The sequence below is a fragment of the Erythrolamprus reginae genome, chromosome 7, assembly GCF_031021105.1.
Source record: "Erythrolamprus reginae isolate rEryReg1 chromosome 7, rEryReg1.hap1, whole genome shotgun sequence".
Taxonomy (NCBI): Eukaryota; Metazoa; Chordata; class Lepidosauria; order Squamata; family Dipsadidae; genus Erythrolamprus; species Erythrolamprus reginae.
The window spans coordinates 57,477,076-57,500,102 of NC_091956.1; positions in this window are offsets into that span (position 1 = coordinate 57,477,076).

Genomic DNA, 23,027 nt, shown 5'->3' on the forward strand with positions numbered 1-23,027 from the left:
AAAGCCAAAAACAAGATGGGATGCATGCACAGTGCCAGAAACTCGGCTTCTGTGCATGCTTAGAAGAAGAAAAAATGAAAAAAAGATAGCGGCACCCATGAACTGGTACTGACTGAACCAGTTCTATGATGTCATTATGATGTCACCAGCAGGTTACTATTGGTTCAGGCTAATTGGTCCAAACTGAGAGGAACCACCTCTGCTGTACTATCACTAAGTGTTCTAACTTGTGATTCTTGATGACTGTATTTTTAATGTATACTGAAAGCATATGCACCAAATACAAATTCCTTGTGTGTCCAATCACACTTGGCCAATAAATTATTCTATTCTATTATATTCTATGAATGGTAATGATAGTTTTTTAATTAGAATTTTAAAGGTTTTTTTTTAATGTATTATGAATTGGATTATTACTGTTTTCTGTTTTTCTTGTACATGCTGTGAGCCGCCCCGAGTCCTTGGAGAGTGATGATATACAAACCCAATTAAATCTTAAATCTTATTCTATTCCTATTCTATTCTATTCTATTCTGAATCACTGTTTTGCTATTCAAATGTATACAAATAAAGCATTTTAAAACTACTTTGAGGGTTAAGGTGAATACAATTATCAAAGATTTTTCATTTGGTTTTAAGTTGGCACCAACACTTTGTAAAACTTGAGATTTATAAGGCACTTGATTCAAATGCTGATTTTAATAAAGCACATCATATGCCTATAAACAAAACAAAAAACCAAAACTGTTTTCAAGCTCAGACTTGCACTTCATCTTCCTAGTCTTAAATAAACCTAATTTAGATAGGACTTTTAAGGAATCAGGTAGCGTCTACAAAGATTATACTCTGAATTGAGCAATTATATAGGAGATTAAAGATAGTGGAAAAATATCTGAGCACTTATGTGTGAGTTGGGGTACTAGAACAAAACAAAAACTTAGAGATGATGAGTAAAACTTCACAAAAGTTTGGCAAACAATGGAAACTTGACATAGCAGAAACCTGACATAGTAGAAACTTAACTGGCTTTCAGACTTCTATCCGAATAGAGTTTTGAATGCAAAATACCGGTAGTTAGATTGACAAGTTTCTTATGGATATAGAAAGCCATATGTTCAGAGAAATTGCAAGACATATAATTCAAAATGAGTTGTTGACAGTTGCTGACCATTTTTATTGTCAGAGCATCTGATGCTGAGTTGAATTGTTTGCCTTTTTGGATTTGGTATCCATCTAGACCAGGGCTGTGGAATTCGTGGCCCACAGGTGGGATACATCATTGTGGTGGTCACGCTCATGCCTGATTTAGTGAAGGGGGAAAAAATCCTGATACGTCATGTGACACCACCCTGACAATGCAAGTTTGACACCCTTGGTGTAGATTGTTGCTTTGTCTTTGCTCTGAACAGCTGGTCAGCTTTTCAACTGCTTGTCAATAATACAGCTTGACAGTTGTGGAGTCTAAGTGTTTAAATTCCTAAGGGCCAGATCACCCAAGCATAAATGCTATGTTGTTAATTTCTTTAAACTCAATTATTCTATTTTCTGACTGGCAGCTGAATCTGATTTTAGTGAAAAACAATGGATTTGAAGTAATATGATTGCCTGTATCGCAAGCTATGTGCAAAGAAGCCATTCCAGGAAATCACAATTAATCATTAGATAGAACGTTATTTATAGAGACTTTAAATCACTTCTCACATGAAAAAAAAATCCCTAAGTGATATTTTATATTCTATTATTCCTACAGACTCTGCCTATGAGTAGAAAAGCTCAAAATGTTAACTGAATCAATCATTTATTTCTGAATAGTTAGATTTAGCCCCTCAAAAGTCCAGTTTTACAAAAGGTTGAACTAATCTTTCAAATAGGCATATAATGGAAACACCAAAATTCTAGTTAATTGCCTCCAATCTCTCTTGGAAGTATGGAAGGAGCTAGTAATATATTAAGGCTGAGCCAATACTAACAACCTATAAAATCCCAGGAGATGCTAGGCCCTTCATGAAAAGAAATGGATGGGAATTTTCAGTTTCTCAACTACTATAACTTTTGACCCAGATACTATAAATTTCCGCTTTAATGACTTATACCAGCTCCATGTCATTACCCAGCCATTATTTCAAGTACTACAAAGTCTTTTACTATTATTTTGGCACAAGGATAGTTGAAAGGTTCTATCTAGAAGATACTGCAAGTTACTAGTAGAAAATGTGCTTAGGTGCTGCCAGACCTGTTAATAAGGTTTAACTGCATTAGTGGCTGATTAAATTAACACAGTTTGAGAATAGGTTGTAACACAAAAAGCTTAGAATGCACTATACATATGCATACACATACGCATACCACATGCACATACATACATATATTTACATTCATATATGTGTGTGTGTGTGTGTGTGTATGTGTGTGTGTATATATATACACACACAAACACTTACAAGGCAGAGGCTCCAGGTTCAAATCCCAGTAAGGATGTGGCTATCTGATGAAGGCAAATAAGCCCGAAATAGATCTATAGTGGTCTCCCTTCCTTTTCATTATCATTATCACACACACACACACAATTTTACTGATCCAGTTCAGATGCACTAAACTAAAAGTGCTGTATTGAATTGGAGTGATAGTCCCCTGGGGGCTTTTATTCTAGCGTATCACTGTATCCTCGTAGGAAGAGAGTTTGAATCAGAGGGACAGAAAGATGCTCCCCAGGCGGATTTGGAGGACTCTCTACCAACCTTTTCCAGCCTTAAGGGGAAGAGTAAATGCCTCTGTGCATGAATACACAAGTAAAATAAAACATTAACGTTTGCCTTTGCTTTGAGACTAATTTGTCCTCTTTCAGGACCAACACTTCAACCTTCACTCTGAATTTGCACACTTTCATTTTAAAATGCCATGAGTTTATGATCTTAAATTCTTCCTTAAATTGCTTTCCATCTGTTTGGGATGAAAAGCCTGAATGGAAAATATCATATGCAGTGTGTAGATATTCTGAATATATTTTTTAATATGACGTGCAAGTTGAAAACATCTTTTAAGATAGTAATTTTATCTTGATTTTTATTTATTAGATCTATTGGATGACAGATCATAAATGTATTTTAGCAATGTTGTGGTTAGCTGTGGCCCAGCTCCTGCCACAAGGACTGTGGATGTGGGGGAGACATCCACATGCTGCAGACCTGTTTTGTCCCTGGTGGAATCTGTTGATGAAGGCTCCTCTGACCAAGAAGTCATGAGTGACAGGGAGGAGGAGAGTGGGTCAGACAGCTCTTGGATTCAGAACAAGAGTTAATGATACAGCCACGCATGCAGAGAGCGATGCATAGGCAACAACTGAGAGATTATTATCAAAGAAAATGAGGCCACCTGTAGTTGGGTGGGGCTGTGGTCATTAGTGAGGCTGCTATAAATAGCAGCCTGTGGGTTTGGCCATTGTGGAGGATTATCTGATCATTGTGTTTCCTGACTGCTTTACTCACTTTGACCTTTTGTGTGTTGATTTTTCCCCGCTTTGAAACTAAACCAGAGCAAAGTGTGTTTCAATTTGTGAAAGAAGAAGGACTGTGAATTGCCTCACAGCTGCAAGCTAAGTATCACAGAACTGACAAGGGACTTGTACAAATTACCAGTTTGTTTGGAGACAGTGCTCTTTGCTATACCAAAAGAGGGCTTAGTTTAAGTGAATTTTCATTATAAAGAACATTGTTTTGAATTTTCAAACGTGTGTGTGTTTGGGAGGAGTCTACCAGAGAGCCCGACATAACAAGCAATCAATTTGTTTCTGGACTGCATCAAATTTGGCAAGCAGCAGGTATTGCAGAATACATACATTCTGACTGTGATATTCATTTTGGGAAGATTTGACTAAATTTGAATTAAAAACCTAATGAGCCTAGCCTCTTTTTTCTTTTTGCATTTCTATAATACATATGATTTTATTTTTGTATAGACAGAACATAGATTGAATCTACAGCAGTCTGAAACATTAAAAGTAATGTAGGCAAACTGAATCTAGCTTTTTAAACCATCAGTTTGAGTCTGCACACCACAATTACCTTTGCTGTCAATAAAGATAACATTTACTACTGCAGGTAATTCTAAACAGTCGCATGTGTTCTTTAAAATTTGGCATGAGTGGCAAAGTCAATGACACCATGCCATTGGAAGGCTGCTCTGAAATGTTCCGTTTAAAAAAAAGCAGTGTAGATATAAATCAAGACTTGTTATATTCAAGTGCTGTCATTTTAAACAAGAATCTACTCTAGGCTCTCCCTTTAATAGTTTGATATGATCGTTGTCCTTACCAAAGGATCATGTACAAAGACCAGGGAGTGGGTAGGGCTGATGTAAATCAAATGGCCTTTACTGAGTAAAATAAAGGTTATTTTGTGCTACCAAAAAAAAGTGACAAGATTCATGATATTTTTAACATGCCCGTGGAAACTGCCTGTCTCTTCCAATTATATCCAAGGTGAAATTGAGAGTAAGCATAGGTTCATGTGTCCTCTCACTCCAGCTTCTTTTTCTGCCCTTTCCCAACTCTTCTCACTTCTTGTACTTACAGGATAATAAAATAGTGTGTCGTGAGATATGTTGTTCTCTATAAACGCTTAATTTTTAGTGAACCCTCTCTAATGAGCTGACCAGAGAAGAGAATGAAGAAGAGTAAAGCAAAATTATTTTGAAACCAGCTTGACTTCTGGTAATGACACAGAAACAATCATAACGTTCTCTTTGCAAGCAAAGTTTGCTGCTATTGTGAATTTGCTTTGGTTATAGATACTCTACTTTGAGACACAGGATTGGCAGCACCTAGTTAACTTTGGCTGATCTCAAGAAAGCTAAGCAGCTTTGAGCCTGGTTAACATGTTCATGTGAGAACAAAATAAAAATACCCAGAATTTAAAAACCTGGAGGAGAGGGAGGAAGGGTGAATGCCCAGGAAAAAAACCTTTATCCCGGTTGCCAAGAATGCTAAATGGTTTCATAGAAGATGTCCTTGAAATAAAATGAAATGAAATGACTTCTAGATCTGTATGGAAATGAAGTTTGAAATATGAGCTATCATAACTGAGTTTAGCACCTGCCTTGTCTCAGATGTCAAAAACCTATTTCAAAGTACAAAGAGATTCATATAGGAGATTCAGAAACTTTTAGGATTCTAGCCCTAAACCAAGTTTATAACCAAATCGACTGGCATAATGGAATATATGATTTGATATATCTGGAGGACACCAAGTTAGGGATGATTGGTATAAATACAAACTTCCTTTTCCCACATGGGAAGATTGAGTGCTGCTTGAAAGTCTATATGGCCACAGTTTTGTTTTGATAGAGTTGTTTCTCTAGTCCCATGTAAAGCCATTTATCTTCTGAAAGGCTGTGGTGTCTGCATTATGCCTGGGGATGATATAGAAAAGATTCCATCTCCTCTTATTTTAAAGAAAATGCACACCTTTAAAAGAATAAAGCACAGATATAAATGGCAATGCATCTGTAGCATGTAACCCACATCAGACTTTAAAGTGCAGTTTGCTTTTATTGACGCTTTCATCTGAAAAACAAACAAAAGAAACCCTAATGTTGTAAATTCAAAAGACCGAGAATAAGTATGAGATGGTGAATACTGTGCACCACATATAAATCAGGTAGCTCTAACAGAATTTCAATATGTAAGGTTAATAATATCACCATCAGTAGCTCTTGAAAAAGCTTTGACTGCTTTTAAGAAGCAACTTAATTCTAAATCTCAAGAGAAGTCAATCAGTATACATCTATAGTATGCACTGGAATGCAAATTGCATACATTAGAGTCTTATCTCCCTCGCTTCCTTCCTAAAATATATTTTATAAAGTTATTTGAGACAAAATAAAGATCAGATAAAGGATCATGTATATATAATAAAAGGTGTACATACATACATACATACATACATACATACATACATACATACATAGCACACACACAATATTTCCTTTCTGTTATATTTACCATTTGTTTTTCTGATATGTTCTGTGAATGACCAACAGGAAGAAGCTATTTTAACTAGATAATATATTCAAATTACACCATCAGACTTTTATTAAGAATTCATATTACCAGCCCATGCATTATCTTGCAGACAATATAACATAAATAACCTAAGATAAAATGAAGCAGAGATTTTAAAGCAGTAGGATTTCCAAATATCAAATCCTCACGAAGAGATCTCACCATAGGAATCTTTGAAATTATACAGCACACAAGCCTTCTCCCCACCGCTGAAAACCAATAGTTCTCGTGGAAACAATATAAACAAATCATTTCCAAAAAATGTCACAATCATAAAACATGTTTGCAAGGCTTGTCTCAGCATGGCTGCTAACTTTTGAGGAATTGAGCATTTGATAACCTGATCCTCACTCCTAATGAACTTGCAAAAATTACTTTCCAGGGAATAAGGGAACAAGTGGCGTCATGTGGTATATGATAAAAGAATTGCATATATGCACGGGTTATATGACCTTTAAAATAATATCTGAGGGTATATTGATATTTAGGAGTGACCTTGGGACAAAGGAGGGATAGCCAAAGATGGGCAACTGGCATATACAAGATGTATTAAATCATAGAAGGAGGGTTGGCACTGAACACTCCCAAGAATTTTAGAGAGTAAAGAAAAAGAGGGGATAGTAATTGTTTTCAAACTTGCAAGATTATGTTACTGTAACCTTACAATGAAGCTAATGGTAGTAATCCTGGTTGCGCTACTGACCTGAATTGCCTTTCAAGACTAACAGAGAGAGCTGGAATATAATGAAGCCATCATTGAGTTATCTCCTTCATGCTGAGGACATTTTACTTCACATCTTCTTAACCTGTACAGGAGTGTGGTTTTATGCCTAATCAGCTTGAAGCTGTTTTTCAGCATTTCCTGAAGAAAGAGGAATAAAGACCTCGGTATACTAACAACAAAAGATTTAAGTGCCAAAGCCCACTGCAACAACAGAGCCAAGAAGGCTTCAAGAGTTGTAAACCTAATCCTATGTAGCTTCTGCTCTGGCAATCTCACACTACTTACCAGTGCTTACAAAACGTTTGCCAGACCCATCCTCGAATACCCATCCTGGAACCCATATCGCATCTGAGACATCAACACCCCTGAAAATGTCCAAAGATACTTCACCAGAAGAGCCCTTCACTACTCCACTCGAAACAGAATACCCTACGAGACTAGACTTTCAATCCTGGGCCTAGAAAGCCTAGAACTAAGACGCCTTAAACAAGATCTAAGTATTGCCCACAAGATCATATGCTGTAACGTCCTGCCTGTCAGCGACTACTTCAGCTTCAACCACAACAACACAAAAGCACACAACAGATTTAAACTTAATAGTAACTGCTCCAAACTTGACTGTAAAAAATATGACTTCAGTAACAGAGTTGTCGAAGCGTGGAACTCATTACCGGACTCTGTGGTGTCATTTATTTATTTATTTATTTATGTATTGGATTTGTATGCCGCCCCTCTCCAGAGACTCAGGGTGGCTAACAGCGACAATAAAACAGTGTACAATCGTAATTTGGTATTGATGATTAAAAATCAATTAATATAAAAACCAAAACATACATACATACATACCATGCATAGAATTGTAAAGGCCTAGGGGAAAGAGGATCTCAATTCCCCCATGCCTGGTGGCAGAGGTGGGTTTTAAGTTGTTTACGAAAGGCAAGGAGGGTGGGGGCAGTTCTAATCTCTGGGGGGAGTTGGTTCCAGAGGGCCGGGGCTGCCACAGAGAAGGCTCTTCCCCTGGGTCCCGCCAGGCGACATTGCTTAGTTGATGGGACCCGGAGAAGATCCACTCTGTCATCCCCAAACCCCCAACACTTTACCCTTAGATTATCTACGGTTGACCTATCCAGATTCCTAAGAGGTCAGTAAGGGGCGAGTACAAGTGCACTAGAGTGCCTTCCGTCCCCTGTCCTATTGCTCTCCTATATCTCCTATACCTTTCTTCTATTCCTATATCTCTTCTTTTATTCTTTCATTGATATGTTCTATTACTATATCTTCTTTTCTATTATTTCTTAGATATATTTTACTATGAGTATCTCCTCTACAACCTTCATCATGTATTTTACTATGTGTATATACATATATACCCACTAAAACCCTCATTGTGTATTGGACAAAATAAATAAATAAAAATAAGTAAAACATAAAATATTTTTTGGGAAAGCTCTTCCTTCTACAGAAGTGTTTGTGCTTGTTTTGCATTCGACAACTAGTCCTGCATTTTTCTTATTGATGCTGCCTCCAAAGTAGAAGTTTTGGAGGAGGTGAAGGAAGGGTAAAGGAGGGTGGGAATCTGAATAGGTTTTTATTTAAGAATTTGTATTCAAATTTGTTGTTTTTTAAAATCGTTTTAAATTTGATTATTGGATAAATGTGTTTTGGTTAGGAGACTGTTAAGGAATGACATAATCAAAGCAATATAATAAACCCCCAAAGGACATCTATCATATGAGATGCTTTGCTTGACAAACCAACGGATTTGAACTGTGGCAGAGTTTAGTGGCTTCTTGATTAAAATATGATTATGAATTACAATGTTAATGCTGCAGTTCTGTCATGGGCTTATGCTCTCAAATTTGTCCTTGAACTAAACAATGAAAACAACAATTTACTGTTAGCTGGAGGTTTTGAAGTTCTCTTCAGCTTAGTTACATATATACATACATGAATCACAGTTCATGGAGAGAAATATCATAGTATATGTAACATGGATTGCTTCTTTCTGTATTGACGGTTCTGTCACCTTGAAGGAACACATTTTGCCCAGATTTGTCTGCCAATAGGTCCCTGTGCACCTGATGTTGAATTTGTATGCAGATATTAAATTTTGTGCAGCATATACTGGAGCTTGTGCCCCATGCTATTAGCTTTTGAGCTTTCAGTCTTGAGAAGCAAGAATCAGCATCCAAAGCAAGCACCATCCCATGACTACATGCCATTAGAAGACCCATTTACTCAAGATCCTACCTACTTCTCCTAATGTGCCTTTTCTATATGTCTATCCTATCAAAACAAGTAATCAGTGATGACAGCAAGCCAGAATGGATGGCTTTAAAAAAGAGAGGTATATGCCTGTTTCTTCTGAAATTTAAAAGGCACAGTTCTAGGACTGGGACAATTATTTCCCCACTTGAAGCCATAAAATACAATTATCCTATTTCTCTGATGGAAAGGAAGATTTTCCTCCAAATAATCACCTGTAAATGTATGTGCTTCTGCCTACATAAACTAATAAGAAAAAAGAAGCTTTTGGAAATAAAAGAATTAAAGGAAGTGCACTTGATTGCAGCCTTTGTAAATTTCAAATGTCCTTAAACATTAACCCGAAAGTTAGCTATTGTTTGCGAAAGATTGTTTGGCTGATGAATTTAACCCTTTTTATAACGGAGAGGGGCGGCACACAAATCTAATAAATAGATAGATAGATAGATAGATAGATAGATAGATAGATAGATAAATAGATAGATAAATAGATAGATAAATAGATAAATAGATAGATAGATAAATAGATAAATAGATAAATAAATAACACTGTACGAGACTTTCTGTTTATTTTTCTTTCCTGTCACCTCTTCCCAAAAGCTTACTGCTATATAATTTTAACATTTTTCTTTTTTTTTTCAATACAGCCTACCCTATATTTATCTATAGACATCCTACCTCTCCACCTCCTCTTTAGTTTGCTGTTACTACTTTGAAGGACAAAAGCGAAATGTCTCTATGCAGGCGTAGCTTTATGTGGGCATGTAGCAGAGAGACGGGGTCAGCATATGCCAATGGAGATCAATTAACTATGTAAACTAGATACTTTAAAGGCAATTAATTTTAATCAGTATTTTTGTTTGTGTCCCTGTATATCTAAAACCTGCCACTTCTGTCTATAACTAGAAGATGCAGTGACATATTTGAGGATCTTTGGCATTGGCTTAAGTTGGGTTTAGAATTCTTAAAGTTTATAAGGTAGGGAAACTGGTATATCATCTAATTTTTGTTTGTGTATTTTCCATGTTTACTTTTCCTTTTGGAGTGAATCAACTTAAAATCAAAGGTATTGTTTCTTTGGGAGACTATAATAACTAAATAATGGGTCCTGAGATCTGGTCTCCACATCATGGATATGGTCCATATTATACTCTACATTATGATGGGACCAGTAGGAGCTCTAAAACTCATGCATGCTCATACAGGGTGGGCCTGGGCAGATGGGCCTGGGCCAGTGGGCAGTGTCCTACTGCCAGTGCAAATCAGGCTAAACCAGGAGCAATCCACCCCTGGAAGGGGTTGATCCTAGTGATATAAGAGCAGCCTCTATTTACTTGTCTTCATTTTTGGTCTCAGTTCTTAATGAGTCTTGAGAGTCATGAAACTTAGGAAATAGTGATAAAGAGTGGGCCAGTTTAAGAAAGATTATGAATTAAGAATATTTTGATCCAAACTGTACAAAACAGCTCCGAACATTATAAAACATTCCAGATTGACATGAAAGCTTTAATACCATGGAATGCTTGAGAACTGCTATGATAGTCTCAGGCTATGTGCTGGCTAGGGTATTCTGGAGTTGCTCCATACATCTTAAACTTGCTAAGGAAAAAAGGTTCCAGTGTGTAGTTCCATATTGGAGTCAATTAGAATCATCATAAAAACCAAGTGTATATTACAAAGAAATAGGAAATAAACCAACGACTTCCAGGTATTTTAAATTTCAAAGCAATGTAGCAATGATAAGGATCATTAAGACTCATGTTCCAAAATATCAATGGAGGGCCAGATCGTCTCCCCCCTGCTTTAACAAGTAGCCAACTCTTTCCTATATTTGCAGGTTTACATGATCAGTGATGGTGGATGTTTTCTTTCACTAAAATGTGGCTGCCATTTATGATTTCTCAGAATGGTAAGCTTTTGATGAACTTTAAATTACAGTGTTCCCTCGATTTCCGCGGGGGATGCGTTCCGAGACCGCCCGCGAAAGTCGAATTTCCGTGAAGTAGAGATGCGGAAGTAAATACACAATTTTTGGCTATGGACAGTATCATAAGCCATCCCTTAACACTTTAAACCCCTAAATTACCATTTCCCATTCCCTTAACAACCATTTACTCACCATTATTACTGGTACTCACCACTGAATAAGACACTTAGTGATCCTGATATTTATAAACATAATTATTTATTAACAATAATTATTTTTTTTGTTATTTATTTGCAAAAATTATTAGTTTGGCGATGACATATGACGTCATCGGGTGGGGAAAACCATGGTACAGGGGGAAAAAACCACAAAGTATTTTTTAATTAATATTTTTTGAAAAACCGTGGTATAGGCTATTCGCGAAGTTCGAACCCGCAAAAATCGAGGGAACACTGTATTCCAACACATAATTTGAAAAAAAAAATGTGCACAACACAGTGTCATCAAGAATATTATTTTCATTGTGGAATAATGTTTTTCCTCATTTTTTAAAAATATTGACCTGTCCAAAATATTTAATTTGAATTTTCCCAACTTATATTTAATCTTATATTGACATTATTTTCATTTATATTGCTTATTTGTTCACATGTAATAAATTTTATTTACATGATATTCTGCCAGTGTGTTTCAACCGCCCGTAATTACAGGGTAATTAGTCCAGGAAGACACACACCACACGATAAAAGGAAAACCGAAAATTTTTTATAAACAGAAAAACAGAAACAGCTCCCTTTTTAAATGTCAAAGGGATTTTCTGGTACACACAAGGCACAGGTGAAATGCAATCCAATTGTTCACCCAATAACTGGGAAATTGAGTCCAATTCTAAAGTCCAAAGAGTCCACACACACAATCCTGAACAGCAAAAAACCACGATCTTGACGAAACAATGAATCAGATAAACTACCATGAGGCTAGCACACCAGGCTGCACTTTTATCTGTAGCACTAATTACAGCAGCCCCACCCAAGCACAGGTGGCCCCATTTTCTCTTGTAATAATCCTTTAGTTGTTGTCTCCTATGCATCACTATGCCTGGATGTGTCATTAATTCTTGTTCAGAATCCAGGGATGATACAGATGATTGATCTCCTTCTGGACTGTCTGCCAAACTCTCCTCTTCCCTGTCACTCACGCTTCCTTGGTCAGAGGAGACAGATTCTACTGGAAGCAAAACAGGCCTGCAGCATGTGGATGTCTCCCCCACATCCACCTCCACATTGCTTGGGGCAGGAGCTGGGCCAGAGCTAACCACAACACATGATAGTACTTTATCCAGACCGGATATAATTTTCTTCTCTACATTATTTTAATGCCATATTATGATTTTGCTCCCATGTTAGCCAGTTACTAGGGACCTACTCTACTGACCTTGTGGTTCTAAAAGTAGTTTGGGCAGCTATAGCATTTGACCTTTCAAATATGACATCTTCTGGATATAAAGCTGAATAAGTCATAGGAAAACACACAAAATTTGAAACGTTGGATAGCAAAAGTGATGCATGCACACAGCAAGGTGAATTTGTTTAACTGGGAAGATACCCCAAGACTTTCCCCCCCAAGAACTTTATTAAGATGATTATGATATAAATATAAATGAAAATAAAGATAATAAGAAAGTGGGAAAGGGAAAGAAAGGAGAAAGAAAACTGTAGGGCAAAAAAAAGGAAAATACAAAAAAACCCCAACAACCATTGACTTCCAAGTTACAAAATAGAATTACAACTTCAACTTTTTATTTTACCAACTTAGTAAGTTCTATTTCTATAATAACTAGATTAATCAGAAGAACCAAAAGTCAAAACTTCATTTTTCTGATTTTGGCAGTAAGTCCAGAAATAATTTTCCAAGTAGAAACAAACCTGATTCATATTCTGTTCTCTAACTGAAACAGTCAATTCTGTCATTTCTCCTGGCTCCATTGCTTTTTCCATCCATTCCTCTGTTGTGAGGATTGATGGAACTTTCCATTTCGGTGCATATAGAATTCTTGCTGCAAGCAACATATGCAATAACAAAGTTCCAAATCCTTTTTTTTTTTTTTTGACATTTCCCTGTTCTGTCTGGGTCCCCCCAGACGCCAACACCAACCAAAAAGAGTATCCAGACACACTGGTAAAAAACAAAGGCAGTTTATATAATTCAAAACAAATACAGGTAACAAAAACTGTTCTTACAGACAGGAACACTATGAAGCTTCACAGAGGTTTCACGAAGGCCAGGCAATAAAACAGGATTCTTGCTGGCAAAAACAACGCTGGAGATAATAAAACCCACGCCTCCCCCAAGTCTTTCAGACTTCTAGGCCGCAAGCCAAGATCAGAGACGCCGAGAATCGAAGCAAGGTCACAGGACTCCCAGTTGATAACTCTCCACAAGACTGTAAGGGCGGGCCTGCCTTTTCAACCCTGCTGAGGAGAACCACACCCAAACCCAGCTGTTGCCAATTCAGGGATGGAAATACCTTTCTAATTGGCCCCGTCTTTGAGCTGCTCATCGCTGCCTCATGTCTATTATAGCCTGTGCGTCTTCATCCAATGACTCCAGGCTACTAGCTGGGGAGAGCGCCCCCCCCCCCGGGGGTCTCAGGCTGCTCTCCCTCCTCCTCTTCCTGACGTTCCTCTCCCCCGTCTGCCTGGTCCTCCCCCTCCTGTTCACTGTCCTCCTCCTCTGGGCATGGATCAGGCGGTCCCTGAGGAGCCTCAGGCTGAATCACAACATTCCCCAAGTTTAAGAACTTCTCTAGCATATTGGTATATTTTAGGAGAAAGTAAATTATTTGTATTATTTGTATTACAATTATTTGATGTAATAGGGGGAAATTTATGTGGGTACAGTCTAAACTAGAAAATAAGCAAAATTATTTTGCAGGAAACTGAAGTGCAGTAACAAAGACAGTCTGAGGAGAATGAAGCAGTGATCTGTTTCCTTACTAACTTGTGATGGTAAACATCTTTTCAATATTCCTAGAACAGAGAACAACACTCCCTTTGTTTCTCCTAGTCACCTCATCTGAGGCACTTCTTTAACAGGCTTGCTCTCATATCTTCTTGTTTTGTGAATTTTCTTCTTCCACTAAATCAGCCAACAAGGCCTCACAGCTGGCCAATAGGTAACTGCAAAAATAGCAACTAGCTGGCACCTCCTCTTTCTTCAATGCATTTGCTTTTGGAGCTGAGGAAAAAGAGAAGAAACACATTTGTATTACCTCAGGAGGTTAATGAGAAAATGCCTTGACTATAGGAGGAAAGCAGATTACAATGAAAGCCTTGCTTATAGGAAAATGTATGAATTGTTGCTTCAGTAGAAAATGCAACATTGTCTTTTTTACTGAACTGCAGAATCCAAGAATATATCACAGGAAGACATACAGGCATACAAGTGTGGCATCAATTCTGGATTGTCGTGCCACTTGCCCTGTGCTCCTTGTGTGGAAGGGGCTTCAGGGTGCAAGAGAATACAGCCTACTCAACATCGTGCATCAAATAATAATAATAATAATAATAATAATAATAATAATAATTATTATTATTATTATTATTATTATTATTATTATTATTATTATTATTATTATAGGTTGCCGATCAGTTTCCGGTCACAATTCAAAGTGTTGGTTATGACCTATAAAGCCCTTCATGGCACCAGACCAGAATATCTCCGGGACTGCCTTCTGCCGCACGAATCCCAGCGGCCAGTTAGGTCCCACAGAGTTGGCCTTCTCTAGGTCCCATCGACTAAACAATGTCGTCTGATGGGACCCAGGGGAAGAGCCATCTCTGTGGTGGCCCCGACCCTCTGGAACCAGCTCCCCCCAGGGATCAGGACTGCCCCCACCCTCCTTGCCTTTTGCAAACTCCTTAAAACCCACCTCTGTCGTCAGGCATGGGGGAACTGAGACAATCCACCCCCTGCTTTTGTAGCTGTATGTATGATATCTATGTGTGTATGCTTTTTTATATATTGGGGTTTTTAAAGGCTTTTTAATGTCAAATTGTTATTGTAAACTTTAATATTAGATTTGTTACTGTATATTGTTTTTATCATTGCTGTGAACCGCCCCAAGTCTGCAGAGAGGGGCGGCATACAAATCTAATAAATAATAATAATAATAATAATAATAATAATAATAATAATAATAATAATAATTTATTAGACTTGTATGCCGCCCTTCTCTGAAGACTCAAGAAATTCACAAAAATATGCTACACTTTGTCCATCACTGTTCATGTTTGTACAGATAGTTGTAATTAATGTTGCCACAATGAACATGGCATGTAAAATCTGGGACTTTGCCTTCATTGGTTCAATGGGGGAATTTAGGAGGTTTATGACACATTATTGCATCATGGCTGTAAGCTTGAATACTGAATGTTCACATAATACTTCACAAGAAGAGTCCTTCACTCCTCCTCATGTAACAAATTACCCTACTCCTCCACACTTCAAATACTAGGTCTAGAAAACTTACAACTACGTCATCTCCAGTGATGGGCTCCTACAGGAACGGTCAGGAATGCAGTTCCGGTAGAAAAATTTGGAGCTCCACCCCAGAGCACCCAATTTGCACTGAAAGATGTTGAAACAAGATGCATAAGCCACACCCACAGTGTGATAGTAAAAATTTTGGTAGCCCATCACTGGTCATCTCTGAACTGATTTAACTGTTGTTCATAAAATCATATATCATAGTGTACTCCCGGTCAGTGACTACTTCACCTTTAACAAGAACAACACAAGAGCACGTAATAGATGCAAACTGAATGTAAATGGCTCCAAACTTGACTGCAGAAAATATGCTTTCAGCAATAGAGTGGTCACCACCTGGAACTCATTACCTGACTCTGTTGTTGCTTCCCCCAACCGCAAAATCTTCAACCTTACATTATCTACAATCCACCTCTCCCCTTTTCTAAGAGGTCTGTAAGGGGCGTGCATAAGTGCACTTTTGTGCCCACTGTCCTTGTCCTACTGTCTTATCCTTTCTATTACTGCGTTCTACTTATGTTATGTTAATACATACTATAATACTACTATAATACTATACTTGTTTGACAAAATAAATAAATAAATAAATAACAAATAATCTTCATTTCTTCCATCTGAAATACTGTATACCTCCTGCTTCAAAGATATAAAATTAATGCATCACTCTTATTGTTAATAGAGCAAATTTTGCATCTTAATCATCAAAATATTCTTCCCTGGGCTAAAGAATCCTGTCACTAATGATTTAAATTTCCTCACAAGAGTGGTACTTTGGGCTGAAGAAAGCTTTGGAATAATTTTTTTAATGATAAGGATCAAATCCAGGACATTCAGCTCTGGAAACTTTGCTTTCTTGATAAGCGGATTGATTCACCAATTCATTATCATGCACTTCTGGCTTTCTCAGCTCTTACGTGTGATTCACCAGGTTGTTTAAAGCATCATCAGCTGCTGTAAATTGATTTCTTCCCCTAAGAGCAGACATCAGGAATTATTTCTTCTTTTTCAGCTGCTGATACAAAGCAGATTGTTTTCATGTCAAACATAAAGTGTACCTTCAATTTATTATTTCTGGAAGAAAATACATGATACACTTTCAGTGTAGCATTTGTCTAGTATAATTAATAGTTATACATTTTGACCCAAATTTAGTATCATTCCAGGTCATGAAAGCAAGGGTATTTCATGAAGGCTTCTCCCAATAGACGGGAATTTATAGCATTTTATTTCTGCCCCATATGAATTAATGGAATCTAGCAATGCTACCAGAATAAGATCATGGTGCTGAGGATAAATATTTATTTATTTATTTATTAAACTTGTATGCCGCCCCTCTCCGCAGACTCAGGACGGCTCACAGCAACAGAAAACAATATATAATACAAATTCAATAATTAGAAAGCTAAAAACCCATAATTTAAAAACATGCACACAACATACCATACATAAACCGTATAGGCCTGGGGAAGTTATCTCAGTTTCCCCATGCCTGATGGCAGAGGTGGGTTTTAAGGAGTTTACGAAAGGCAAGGAGGGTGGGGGAAATTCTAATCTCAGGGGGGAGCTGTTTCCAGAGGGTCGGGGCCACCACAGAGAAGGCTCTTCCCCTGGGACCCGCCAAACAACATTGATTAGTCGATGGGACCCGGAGAAGGCCAACTCTGTGAGACGTAATCGGTTGCTGGGATTCGTGCATATGAATTAATGGAATCCAGCAATGCTACCAGAATAAGATCATGGTGCTCAGGATAAATATGATTTCTTGAGCATGGTTACTGGCTTCACACTGCATAGTGGTATGCTAAAACCTATCACTAGCCATATAGGAGTGCAATAAGATGTGAAAATAGTGCAGAATGTTGGAAATTTATTTAGAATGACAATTCTCATTTTAATCCTTAATATTTGAAGAAAAATATTAGTACTTGTAGTTCGCTGGCAGCATTGGAGGCTCTGAATGTACTGGCAAAGAGATGGAAAAGCTTTTAGTTGATTGCAACACAGACATTAGATTAAATTCTTGGACCTGGCAATTAACTTTTGTTATTACTACTGTTTCCAGCACTGCAGTATAATTTGCAGGGTTTCTGCATTTTGGATAGCACAAGAAGATGGACTGTTCATTTTTCGTGCCTTCAAAGTATTAAATGGCTCCTGTAGCCTCCAAAATGCAAAAAAGAATATCCTACTTACAGAATTTACAACTGCTTGTTTCATATTGATGTATTTGAGCATATATATGGGTGATGATTTAGTCTACCAGAAAAATGCCTTGTGCTCAAGCTGTTTTCATGAAGCACAACCCAGCTAATGTTTAACCTGCTCCTCTCGTCCTTGGTCTTCTCCCAAAGAACAGCCAGTTTTCTCTTTGCAAACTACAGAGTTAGTGGCATTGTTGTTTATCTGTTTATTGTGCAGGTATATTACCTATGCAGTTATTGTCATTATAATATCAGGAACCTCAGTTGCCCTTCTGCAGCCCTTGAGGGCATTGCTGTTTGCACAGAAAAAAAAAACACCAAACACCTGTGCTCAACTTCAATATTTCATTCCTTTGTGAAATTAGGGCATTACAGCGCTCAGCAGTCAATCTTCCTTCCTTCCCCTTCCTCTATAACATCATGCTCATAAAGCTTGCAACGTCCTGTGGTTTGCATAAGCATTCTTTATTATCTATCCTACCACCCATATGCACACACACTATAGAAGGGCTTCTATATTAGTGGCTTAGCATGTCTCCACAATTTGCAGCCAGTCAGCAGAGCTCCTGTATACAGGTTTGATACCATGGCAACATGCCACCATACTTACAGCTGCTGAGAAGAGCTTCTGTAATGCAAGTTTCAGGCTGTATCACCATGCTTATGGAGCTGTTTTTTTTCATTTCTTTACATTTTCTTAACCACAGCTTATACAGAAGCCACAGAAAAGGGTAGTTGTTATTGGTTTTTAGAATGGGAGCTTGTTCTTTTCCTTTTTTTAAAAAAAAAACAGGAGACCAATAACAGGAGCTGAGTAAATGCATGGTTAACATTATTGGAGGCAGGCAAAAAAGAAATCTAGCCAGCAAGCTTGAGATTCAGTTAAGTATAATGAAGCCCTTGGGTATAACACTATGAATATTAACATTGATATAAAGGAGTAAACAGGCTTTTACGTTATTTTGATTTCATTTAAATTTGCATCTGAAAGTTTTAGAAATAGATAGGCAGATAGTGTGCCGCATAGTTGGGGTTTTTTTTGTCACATAGTTTTATTTCCTGCTCCCGTGAAGTCTCAAGTAAGTTCTTCTACTGTTAGCCAAACTATCCATCTTGGTTGTGTCATTCTTTCATTTCAGAATCTTTGGTTGTAAACTAAGCAGACTGCCGTAGAATACTGCACAGCCACAGCAGACAATAAAAGCAAGAAAATAGAATGGATGAGATATTGACATTTGGCCGTCGACAGAAAACAAGACCCGGAGTACATTTAGAAACTTGGCATTCGGAGGCAAATAAATATTTCAGCCCACTCAGATATACAGAGACAGTGTAGCTCAAGGTCAAAAAGCATTCACCACCATTTTAATAGCAGTTGTAAATTCATGAAGAAAAGATGGGCATAATGGGCTCTCTCTTTTTTTTCTATTTTAAACTGTGCCATAATTTTTGCGTTTATGTTCAACATTGATCAGGCATTTTCTAATGTCTGAGATGATTCTTAATGTGTAGATTGAGGTGAACATCTGGGGTTGGCAGTGGTTTCCAGACACATTTATTAGGTGCCTCTATGAGCAGACTGACAGGAGGTGTGGCAGCTCAGCAGTTAAATATGCTGACTTGTCAGCTGGAAAGCTGACCGCCTGAGTTCAAAACCCAAGCACCACACAAGTGGATAAGTGTCCGTTACTTGCCCCAGTGCCTGCCAACCTAACAGTTCAAAAGCATGCAATGCGAGCAGATTTTGTGCCCCTTGGCATAGAGTTATGGAAGTGTCATAGAAACATAGAAGATTGATGGCAGAAAAAGACCTCATGGTCCATCTAGTCTGCCCTTATATTATTTCCTGTATTTTATCTTGTTTATGTTGTTTATGTTTATTTAGATTTGTATGCCGCCCCTCTCCGCAGACTCGGGGCGGCTCACAACAAAGTGGAAACAACAGTATATAACAAATCTCAATTTCTACTAAAACATTTAAAAAAAACAATTTTCTAAACACGCATACATACACACATACCATTCATAAATTGTATATGCCCGGGGGAGATGTCTCAGTTCCCCCATGCCTGACGACACAGGTGGGTCTTAAGAAGTTTACGAAAGGCAAGGAGAGTAGGGGCAGTTCTAATCTCCGGGGGGAGTTGGTTCCAGAGGGCCGGGGCCGCCACAGAGAAGGGTCTCCCCCTGGGGCCCGCCAACCGACATTGTTTAGTTGACGGGACCCGGAGAAGGCCCACTCTGTGGGACCTAATCGGTCGCTGTGATTCGTGCGGCAGCAGGCGGTCTCGGAGATATTTCTGGTCCAGTGCCATGAAGGGCTTTAAAGGTCATAACCAACACTTTGAATTGTGACTGGAAGTTGATCTTAGGGTGGATATATGTTTATCCCAGACATGTTTAGATTCAGTGACTGTGGATTTAACAATCACATCTGCTGGAAGCTTGTTCCAAGCATCTACGACTCTTTCAGTAAAATAATAAATGTTTTGATCATGTCCCCCCTTTCTCTTCTGTCCTCCAGACTATACAGATTAAGTCTTTCCTGATAAGTTTTGTGCTTTAGACCTTCCACCATTTTTGTAGCCCATCTTTAGATCCGTTCAATTTTATTAATATCTTTTTGTAGTTGAGGTCTCCAGAACTGAACACAGTATTCGAAATGTGGTCTCACCAGCACTCTATACAGCAGGATCACAATCTCCCTCTTCCTGCTTGTTATGCCTCTAGCTATGCAGCCAAGCATTCTACTTGTTTTCCCTACCACTTGACTGCACTGTTCACCCATTTTGGGCTTATGATCCCACCAGTTATTTGCCACTGGTAGATGGCACATGTTCTAGATGGTAGTTCTGGCACAAGTCCACTGGAAATTGTGTCAGAACTGCCATCTACCAGTGGCAAAGAACTGGTGGGATCATAAGCGCAAAAAAGTGGTTGAAAATGAGCAAGCAAAACTATTGTGGGATTTCCTACTTCCGACTGACGAATTCTGAAGCATAACACGCCAGACATCCTGAGTGTGGAGAAAAAGAAAGTATGGATCATCGACATTGCAATCCCAGGAGACAGCAGAATTGAGGAGAAGCAGCTAGAGGAATTAGTGAAATACGAAGATCAAAAGTCGAGCTGCAATGACTCTGGCGTAAGCCAGTGACCCAGACAGCTCAGCTAAAAGCTAGCTGCACTGATCAAGGAGTGAAATGCTCCCAGTCTGGGTGGGCCAGTCGATTGTTGTAGAACCAATAGCAATCGTAGTGCAAGGCTTCGCCCACACACCCGAACACCACCATTTGGGTTCTTTCAACTTCTGTGCATGTGCAAAGCAATCTGTGCATGCACAGAGGGTAAAAGAACCCAAATGACAATGTCTGGGTGGATGGGTGAATCCTCACGCTGCGATTGCTACCAGCTCTATGATGACCAACTGGCTTGCCCGAACCGGGGACATTTTACCCCTTCACTGATCACTTCTCCTTTGAACTTCTGGTGTGTTCACTTACATGGAAATGGTCCAGATGTTTGAATTAGTGCAAAATGTGGAACTAAATATTTTGACTAAGACTACTTTCTTGGACTTGACTATTTGATACAGAGTGTAATGCAAAGTGCTGCTATTTAAGCTCTAAACATCTTGAGAGCCAGATACTTGAGAAAACATTTCCTCTCCTTTCCTGTATCTGGGCATTAAAGTACCATCCAGTCATCCTCTCCAGTTACACCTGTGACAAGTAAGACCTGCTTTCACAGGAGGGAATATTTTAGCCCCAGAGTATGCTGGTGAGAAGCTGTCCTTGGATGAACTCAGCAACCATAATACTGTTCCCTTTATTTCCACACATTAAATATAATCATATCTTCTGGCTGTTAGTAGTTTTTCCCCCCAGATATACTAAGCTACAATGATGTGCTTGATTTGGCTTCACTTTAGTGTCATATGGAAAGCCAGCCATGGTAGTCCATAAACCATAGACCATGACATAGCCAATTGTGTCGGTTTTACATCTGTAAAATTACTTACATTTATGTCTTTTTACCTTCAAGACACTTAGAGAATTTTGGATTTCAGTATGGGAAGACTTTATAGAAACATAGAAACATAGAAGACTGACGGCAGAAAAAGACCCCATGGTCCATCTAGTCTGCCCTTTTACTATTTCCTGTATTTTATCTTACAATGGATATATGTTTATCCCAGGCATGTTTAAATTCGGTTACTGTGGATTTACCAACCACGTCTGCTGGAAGTTTGTTCCAAGGATCTACTACTCTTTCAGTAAAATAATACTTTCTCATGTTGCCTTTGATCTTTCCCCCAACTAACTTCAGATTGTGTCCCCTTGTTCTTGTGTTCACTTTCCTGTTAAAAACACTTCCCTCCTGAACCCTATTTAACCCTTTAACATATTTAAATGTTTCGATCATGTCCCCCCTTTTCCTTCTGTCTTCCAGACTATACAGATTGAGTTCATTAAGTCTTTCCTGATACGTTTTATACTTCAGACCTTCCACCATTCTTGTAGCCCGTCTTTGGACCCGTTCAATTTTGTCAATATCTTTTTGTAGGTGAGGTCTCCAGAACTGAACACAGTACTCCAAATGTGGTCTCATATAGGAACATTGAATAATTATATTTTCTAATAGGGAAGCAATAGAAGTCTGCATATGCTAGTTTGCAAGTCCAACTTTAATTTGATAAATTCAGGAAAAAGTTTGCTAGGCTTAAGTGCCTAGAGTTTGATTCCTACACCATTAAGAAGTCAAAGAATCACATTTAGTCTGCCCCTTACAATAATGCAATTGCTAAAAACGCTGCACCTGGCAGATTTTTACCTTTTTAATGCCTCTTCTAATGATGGTTAAAACAAAAGGGCCTTTGAGTGTCCCAGAACTGGTAGTTTGATCTGCACTATCTATGTGTACAAAGTACTTTCTACCAACAAGAAAAGGGGGAAGAGAACAGAGGTAGAGGAAGACTGTTGTTTTAAAAGCAGAGAATTTAAATCTATAACCGTGTATTCTAATAGCACCTCTTCTTTAATACACAGCAAAGGCCTGAATACTTCCTCTTTTTTTAAAAAAAAAACAAACTTCTTTTAAGCCGTTCCAATATTTGTGACTTGAATTAGCAGAACAGCTGTTGACCATTTCAACCCACAAGGCACAGAAAAACCGATCATAGTTTCTAGCAGGTCACAAAGAGCTGTTCCTTAGATAGCAGTAAGAACTAGAGCTAGATAATACTGTAGAGATGATTTACAAAGTTAATCTTCCTCTCTACTTGCCCAGGTTTTTTCTTTCTTC